The sequence below is a fragment of the Cariama cristata genome, unplaced genomic scaffold (genome assembly GCF_000690535.1).
Source record: "Cariama cristata isolate BGI_N322 unplaced genomic scaffold, ASM69053v1 scaffold22954, whole genome shotgun sequence".
In the NCBI taxonomy this organism is placed as follows: Eukaryota; Metazoa; Chordata; class Aves; order Cariamiformes; family Cariamidae; genus Cariama; species Cariama cristata.
Window position 1 is genome coordinate 5524 of NW_009613781.1, and position 884 is coordinate 6407.

Sequence of the window (884 nt, forward strand, 5' to 3'; positions counted from 1 at the left end):
CCAGGCATCCAGAGCCTGCCCTCCGCCGGCACGGGGAAGGGGATGCCGAGGTGCACCCACCACGCCAGGGTACCCACACTACCCAGCTTCGGTGGGTGAGACCAGACCATCTCCCCACCGCCTGCCCCCCACCCACAGCTGAGTCTCTTCTCGCACCCTGCTCAGACTGGGTGAGGCATCTGGCAAAGGGTGGGCACCCACCCCGGGCTGGCACCCGGGACCCCCGCACTCCCCACCATGGTCGGCACAGGGCAGGCGGCAGCTGAAGAGCGGAGATATTTGAGATCCCAAACCCAATGCTGCAGGGGGCGGGGGGCATCAGATAGTTTACCACAGCACCCCACTACCCACCACCCATCTATCCAAAATTTTGGATTTAACACCTCCCTTCTTCCACCCTTCCCCCTTCAGATGCTCATTTTCCAGCCAGAGCTGCCCTGAGCCCCCCCATCATTCTGGAATGGCCCCACGGGTACCCTGCTGTTACGGACGGCACAGGAGCATGGGGTTTTCTCATGTATTTTGGTGAACAGATATTTTTTCCCTGTGGAAAGCTGGAACGGACTGAGCCAGCTGAGCACACAGGACACGAGTGTGGCAGTTCTCAGACCTTCCACCCCAACACAATGCTGTAGGACCCACGGGACCCTTCCCCATAGGCAGCTTGGCTCTCCCTCACACGCTGACGCTGGCCAGCCTCCCGTATTGCTCCCAGCCCTTGGAAGGGTTGCCCAGCTTGTCCAAACTGCTGCCTCAGCTCTATTTTTATCCTTTCATCCTTATTTAGCAGTGAGGCCGGCCGGGAACGTGCAGGCAGGGCGCGGGAGCAGGCAGGGACCATGACGGATGCTGCTACCCACCCCGCACCGGCAGGGAACAACTCC